Here is a 7,638-nt window from a genome sequence, read left to right as displayed (position 1 = left end):
TGGAAGTCTAAGAAACAGACTATTTTAGCTCAGTCCACCATGGAGTCAGAGATGATAGCACTAGCTATAGCTAGTGAAGAAGCAGGTTGGTTAAGAGACCTGCTAGGTGAGATTCCCTTGTGGGAAAAACCATTACCTGCTGTCTTGATCCATTGTGATAGTACCGCGGCTATTGCAAAAGTTCAGAACCGTTACTACAACGGTAAGAGACGACAAATACGTCGTAAGCACAGCACTGTAAGAGAATATCTTTCTATTGGAGCTGTGAGAGTGGATCATGTACGCACGGAGAATAATTTGGCTGATCCTTTGACGAAAGGATTAGCTAGAGAGAAAGCAAATTATTCGTCTAAGAAAATGGGACTATTGCCGTTGAAATGAGTTACACATAATGGTAACCCAACCTATAGACTGGAGATCCCAAGAAATAGGTTCAATGGGTAATAACAAGTTATGGTGTGATATGAGTTGAATATGTTCAAAAGACATAATTTCCTGAAGCGATCAAGGATGAGTTAATAGGAACTCTTAATGAAATCTATACTCCAATTTGGAGTGGAGTACCAAGCTACAGGAGTACTCTTGATAGATTCACCTATGTGAATGTGGAAGTGAGGCCGCTTCCTATGAAATGTGTGGCAGCATTTCTAGAGCATTCACTATACTGGGATAGACGTGCATGGCCGTAATAGCACGGGTCTTTAACAACACCAAGAATAGGTCGTGTGAGGTACGTTGTCAGAGATAGGGTTCAAAACTTCGAGTTACCCTTGTTAAATCTGAATCGTATTGACTATGCAGAAGTTCAAGTTGAAAAACACTTCTGTGTATGCACAATCTATATGTGTAAGGATTCTGCTCGAAAATGTTTTCAAAAAATTCAAGTGGGGGATTGTTGGAACAACAAGTGTGTAGTGTGTGAATTTTGTGTGTGAATTTTGTGGAAAAAACTCAAAGTCCCACATTGGTGGGAAATGAGAGTTTTACTCTCTTTATAATATAGAGAGTGGGCTAAAGGGGTGTGGCCCTTGGGCTACCCACATTTTGCGGAGAGGGAGGACCTATATGGTAAACCATATATCACACGTGCGCCGAACCGAGCCGGGCCGGGCTGGGCTGGGTCGGGTTTGGGTTTGGGTTATTAAACAAACTTAATTTTCGTTACCGGTTTGATTAATATTCAATTACAAAACGTTTTACTGTTTTGGTTTAAATTTTTCCGTTACATTGCTTGATTCTCGTTGCTGTTTTACTGCTAAACGTTGCACCGTTACACTGATTTAATGCCTTGATTCTTGCTTAACGAATACACTAATTGCAGTAAACGTTGCTAATCTTTCTCCCGTTTTCATGCTTAAGCCGTTACGTATCTTTACCTATAAAAGGACGGTTCCAGCTTTGTTTTTAAAACACACGGCAAAAGTTACAGAAAACCACTTTGCAAAATATATTTTCTCTTCCTCTCAAAACAGTCGAGCAGTTTCTTTCTGATTTTCTGGTGTTCCGTTGTCCGGTAGTTCGGTGCAAACCCGCCGGTATTTTATACTTGTGAAAGACTGTTTTATCCTGGGGAACATCCGGTTGTTGTACGAGCTGCTTGCACAAATTAAAGGGCAGTACCGTGAATGTTCTAAAGAGAGCGACATAGTCCGCGACTCAGTCTAGTTCCCGGTAACTTTGTTCTGTTTTTATTGTTTACAGCAGTTCGGTTTATAACACTCCTAGCAGCATCAGTAGAATCATCAACCGCGATACCAATGTCAGCTCTCTTTAATGCAGGGGCATCATTCACTCCATCGCCTGTCATCCCAACAATGTGCTTTCGCTCTTGCAGTATCTTTACAATATTGTACTTGTGTTCTGCAATTGAATTAAACATTTTACGTGAACAAGATAAACATAATATATTGAAAAACCGCTGAAAAATGCAGGACAATTACCAGGAAAAACACCAGCAAAACCATCAGCATTTTCGATTAGTTCTTCGATTGGTGGCATATCAGGACTTCTGTCTTTGTTGTCTCCTAGTATAGTTGAAGAGGGGTACATGTTTGTGCCCATTCCAAGCCTCCTTCCTGTTTCTTTCCCAATCGCGAGCTGATCCCCTGATTTAATTAACAAAAAAGTAATAACAAGCAAAAATTAGGTTCATTTCCCTGCTTTTGAGTTAGATTGTTTTTTTTTTTAAGGTTGATCAATATAAGTAGCAACCTGTAATCATCTTAACACTGACACCGAGGTCCAGAGCCTTTCTGATTGTTTCAGCACTATCATGACGGGGAGGGTCAAAAAGTGGTAGAAGCGCGACAAATTCCCATGGACCACCTGGGCTCTCTTGGGTACCTTCAGGCACTTCCTACACAGAGTTACAAGAAAATATAATGGCATGGTAAAGTACTATTGTACAAGCAATGATGCCTTAAACAGCTATGCATTTTAAGAAAAATAACATTATATTATACCCTTTTATAAGATTATTAAATCTACTAATGAAACACATTATTCATGGAACAAGATCATGCAGTGGTTACCTGGCGAGCAACACCAAGAGAACGAAGTCCACGATTAGCAAATTTGTCGATAACTGTATGAACTCTACGCTCAATTGCTGATTGGTTATGAGCCAACTCTAGAATCTGTTAAGGTAGACATATTAGTAAGGTGGTGAAGCAATGTAAATACAATTTTTTTTATACTGATTTTCTGAAAATGTTTATACCTGTTCTGGTGCACCTTTGCTAACCCTGTGCATTTTACCAGCTTCATCAATGTAAGTCAGCGCGGTTCTTTTATCAGTTGGATTAAACGGTAGGAAATGAACCTCTTTGATCCCTTCCCTTGCCTTCTCTCAAAAACATAAAACAACTTAGATCAAAACTCATGTTTCATGTAAGACTACTTGTAACTTCACGTGTATTTATATGTCAACCAAACGACCACCTAGTAGCTAGCCTACACATGTATAAAATATACCTGCTTAGGGTCCGGCAACATTGATACAATAGCACCATCAATAGCATCTTGGTTTTCTGTTCTCGATGCTCTAGCAGCCAATAACACTACCATGTCCTTATCCACACCTTTGGCAAATACCTGCAATAAGCTAATAATGTCACTATTTTGTATAGTACTTAATTTTGTGACATTAATTAAGGAAAGTATACAAAACCTCGATCAAATTTTTATCAACAGTTAGCTTGTTAAGTGTCAGTGTGCCAGTTTTGTCACTACAAAGAACATCCATGCCAGCCATTTCCTCGATTGCTGTCATTCTCTTTGTTATTGCACCCTGCAAATTAAGACCGTCTTTATCAGCTCACATTTTTTTTTAAAGCCATGGTCCTAGACTCCTAGGACTTGTGATAGATAGTACACGTGACTATTATTTTTACACGAGTACATATAGTTTTAAACTAAAAAAATTACCTGTTGTGCCAAGCGATGTGAGCCAATGGCCATAGTAACAGAGAGAACAGTAGGCATGGCTATAGGAATCCCACCAATAAGCAAGACAAGGAGATTGTCTATGCCAACGCGGTATGGCCTTTGGTGCAATGCATATATTACTATGATTTCAATCAACATTCCAACCGCGATTGAGCATATACAGAAGTTCCCAATTGATGTCAAAACCTGCAGCCCAACAACCGAAAGTTGCACATTATAAGATTACCAATGATTACATAAAAATTAAACAATGCAGCATTAGAATTTAAAAACACACTGACCTTTTGGAAAAGGCCAACATGATTAGTGTTTTCTACAAGATGAGCAGCCTTGCCAAAGAAAGTATTGATGCGGTTGCAATAACAACGGCCTCAATCTCACCTTGCTTACATGTTGAGCCTGAATAAACTTGGTTTCCTGGATGTTTAGTCACTGGAAGTGACTCTCCTGTAAGTGCTGACTGTTACATTTTCAGGGAAGCCAATGTCAAGAAAAAAAAAAAGTAACAAAACTTTCGAACAATAACTAATAAGTACAAAATTTCTTATACTTGCTAAGAATTATGCTACCAAAAGGCATATTTTGAAAGTCTAAGTTTACATAATTTTTTGTTAAGCGAAATTATTAACCTTGTTAGCCTTTGTGTAAAGTTCAAGTTATAGAGGTTTTTAATATATGATACAAGTCCTAATGTGACATTTTTGGCCAATTTTGAAAGGCGTATATTTGTACATAGCCTAATGCAAAGCTAGCTAGTAATTGTTGGCCGTCTTGTTTGACAATTAAGTAACATCTAGCCAATAGAAGTTCGTATTAGCTTACAAACATTTGTGTTCTCTTACAAAGAACGGTTGTCTTGAATATGGTAAATATTATCTTGGTAAAATCATTACACTATATCTTGTTCGACCATTCATAGAGTTTAGTCGATACCAAACACCAAATGAACCGTAATAATCATAAATTCTTATGTCGTGGTCTTTGGATGTCGAATTTATAGACATGTGTACCACTATATCTACTCCGTACATGAGAAGGATTTTTCTTTATTATTTTCATTTTGTCACGGTCTTTTAATTTCAACAATATGTAGAACCACTATTATATTGATCCTTTCATTATAAAGACAGATGAAGATAATGAAAGACAAAATACATTATCATTGCATGCTTAACTACATGTATAGCACTTTAGCCGGCTGAGTGACTGACCAAAAATTAAATAAATAAAAATAACCAAATAAAATACAGATTGGCCAATGTATAATACTATAATGTAACAATTATATAAGAAGATAATTAACCTGGTCAATTTTGAGAGGATCACCATTAAGAAGACGTGCATCAGCAGGTACAATATCTCCAAGTTTGATGCTAATAATATCCCCTGGTACCAATCTTGTTGCATCATCTTCATTCCACTCCCCATCTCTTAGGACCTACTTAAATTTATTTATTCTTATTAACGATTCTGATTAACTAATACGTTACAATACGACAAGTTTTTTACAATTACTTTCCAACACGTAAAAGTAAAACTTTATATGTTGCAATATTTATGAAACAGAAGAAATATAACACTGATATATGTACCTTAGCTTTTGGGGCCAGACGAGCCATAAGAGCGGCCGCTGCATTGCCAGCATTGTTCTCTTCTATGTAACTGATTGTTGAGTTTACCAGCAGCAGCACTATTATTCCTATAAAATCTGGATAATCTGGTCCTTTCCTCTGTTTTTTTAATTAAAAAATAAAATACACCCATTAAATTTCCTTCAGTTTCATAACATTAAAATTTTGTACGTATCTAAATGTAACACTCCATCAGTCGTACTCATTTTAGATTAAATACTGATGATAAACAAATGTAACTTTTACTACTACTAATATTAATAAAATTAAATTAAAAAAAGGAAATAAAACAGAGGAAAACAGAGTAACAATTCATTTTTCTGGTTTTATTTTTTATGACATTCGGTGTGGCAAATTTTATAATAACCTAGATGCTAAATAAAAACTTGTAGGTCTAATTTCATATTGGATCAAAGTTAAATAAATTTACCGAATTTTATAACATATGGAGTACAAAGTACTTGTAGTATAAATCATACATGAAAAAGTGTGGTGTCAAAAACACCTTTGAACTTTTTTTTAATGTGAAATCCTTAAATCAATTTAAAACTTTTGCTTATATATGAGAAGTCGACGTAAAATTAACATCATGAGAGTTGAGAAGAGGAAGAGTGTAAAGGTAGTAATTACCCCTCCATGAGCAAGGGCAATAGCCATGATAGCAGCAATTTCCATGACCCATGATAGAGGATTCCACATAAATCCCAAGAATTTCAGTAATTTGTTCTCCTGTCAACCAACAAAATTTCCCATGCAAATTCTTAAATCATACAAAGTAGTAATAATGTACTATACATTTTGGAAAATTCATATAACACAAATCAAACGAACATAACACTTTGCTGATAGATATTAATTACTCCCTCTATTTCAAAACCATAAGACACGCTTGATTTGGAATTCATCTATAACAATTTGTGTTAGATTAAAGGCTAGAATCAAATTATCCGCCATCTTTACCATGCCTCGGCGGATACAAAAAGGATAGAAAAGAAAGTTCGTAATTTTATGAGCTAAATTCGAAACATGTTTATTATATCTGGACAACATAAGATAAAAACGTGACCTACTCTTAACCATTATTCACCCACTTGCCTTTTTCTCCTCAAGTTTGTTGTATCCGTATTTTGCAATTCTTTGCTCAACTTCATCAGAACTTAACCCATTTCTCGTACATTGAAGACTCTCAAATACTTCTTCAATTGGTACATTTTCCTGCACATAAAGTACATACAAACAAAATTATCTACATTTACAACAATCATATGCCAATTTGCCAAAAAAAAAAAATGTAAATTTAAATGAACACCAACTAATATATTACCAAATCAACATCTTCTGCAGCTTCACGAGTTTCCTCTAACTTGGAAGCCATGTTTAAGCCCTCCAAAATCTCTCCTTCCACAAAAATTTTCGACGAAAATCTGCCAAACGAACAATGTTTTAGCAATTTCTTCATAACTAGACGTTCTAAAAATTATAGAAAAACAGAACCCTTATTAATCTTCTTTACATGTTTTATCCCCGTCCATGGCTTGGCCCAACTTATTTTATATCTAATATACATGTTATGGCTCATTTATTTTTCAAACATTGAATAAATGCACTTATTTGATCAATGCTTCATCTTTTAATGGAAAGGGAAACTAATCAAAGATTAGATTTTTCATAATAATAATAATAATAATAATAATAACTTACATGTAACCGGAAAAAACTTTATAACATGTGATAGATGCAATAAAATGTTGCATTTAACACTTGCATATAGTACATTAATTTACACTCTAGTATTTCTTTTTCTAAACCAAATCTCAAAAAAAAAAAAAAAAAAAAAAAAGCAATATAATACCTAAATCAATGCTGTGAAGATTAGTTTCTCAGCAAAAACATGAAGCTAGCACTAAAAAATGAATCAAATAATGAGAGGTAAAAAAGCTAATTTTATCTATTTAAAAAAAAAAAAAATTGATTGATAATTTGAATTAAGTTACGTTGATAGATATTTATATGATCTTTGAAACTTTCATCAACGAATCTTAATAATATAGAATTGGGCAGTTCTAATTTATTTATTTAATCTAAGTTTCAATTTATCATATCAAGAAAGTACTCCGTAGCATATTAGCCGGCCCACTATCAACGCATGCGGGGAGTTCTTCAACTGACCAAAAACCCACGTCAAGTGAAAGTCATTAATTAAAATTTCAATTTGAATAAATTAGTACACTAAGTATATCCGTTGTCTAAGAAAGTACAAAATCTAAATATTCCGTACATGGTAAATGAAATGTCTTTATTATTTAAACAAAAAATACCGCTAAGTTTTAATCCATACTCGTGTTGTACCAAGAATCAAATGCCATGACAATTTTTCTAAATAATATGAACTTTTTATGGAGTAGTTAGACATAATTAAGTATGGTATTATAATATTTTTTAATGGTATAAATATGTCATGATATTTTTTTGGTAGTACAAACAGAGTTTTATACACTACGTAAATTGCATCCCAATGAACAATCTTTAGTACTCCGTGATCAATTGTGCAATAAATTAT

General features: G+C 34.5%; 1 pseudogene; it reads right to left on the bottom strand.

The window, feature by feature from the left end:
• Nucleotides 1-1,280: 1,280 nt before the first annotated feature.
• Nucleotides 1,281-6,599, bottom strand: LOC110721291 (annotated as a pseudogene).
• Between the last annotated feature and the right edge of the window lie 1,039 nt (nucleotides 6,600-7,638).

The sequence above is a fragment of the Chenopodium quinoa genome, unplaced genomic scaffold (assembly GCF_001683475.1).
Source record: "Chenopodium quinoa cultivar QQ74 unplaced genomic scaffold, ASM168347v1, whole genome shotgun sequence".
In the NCBI taxonomy this organism is placed as follows: Eukaryota; Viridiplantae; Streptophyta; class Magnoliopsida; order Caryophyllales; family Amaranthaceae; genus Chenopodium; species Chenopodium quinoa.
The sequence above is the reverse complement of the archived record's forward strand: the minus strand, read 5'-3'. Positions and strand labels throughout refer to the sequence as shown.